The following is a 386-nucleotide window of genomic DNA, read 5'->3' as shown; positions in this document are numbered from 1 at the left end:
AGCATTGTTGTGCAAGATGATGTTAGGGTGGAATCGCTGAGAACATGAGAACAGGGCTGAAATAATACATTTAAAAATTTTAAAGAGTGATGATGATGATGATAATGATGATGTTGATGATGTTGACGTTGCCGATGATTGTCGTGTTGGATGAAGTGTTAATGACGACTGCAATAAAGACAATTGAATAATAAATTATTAGCTTTATTATTGTCATTATTTTGAATTTATTATTACTAGGCGCAGGAGTGGCTGTGTGGTAAGTAGCTTTCTAACCAACTGCATGGTTCCGGGTTCAGTCCCACTACGTGGCATCTTGGGCAGGTGTCTTCTGCTATAGCCCCGGGCCGACCAATGCCTTGTGAGTAGATTTGGTAGACGGAAAC

Source organism: Octopus sinensis, linkage group LG7, assembly GCF_006345805.1.
Source record: "Octopus sinensis linkage group LG7, ASM634580v1, whole genome shotgun sequence".
NCBI lineage: Eukaryota > Metazoa > Mollusca > Cephalopoda > Octopoda > Octopodidae > Octopus > Octopus sinensis.
The sequence above is the reverse complement of the archived record's forward strand: the minus strand, read 5'-3'. Positions refer to the sequence as shown.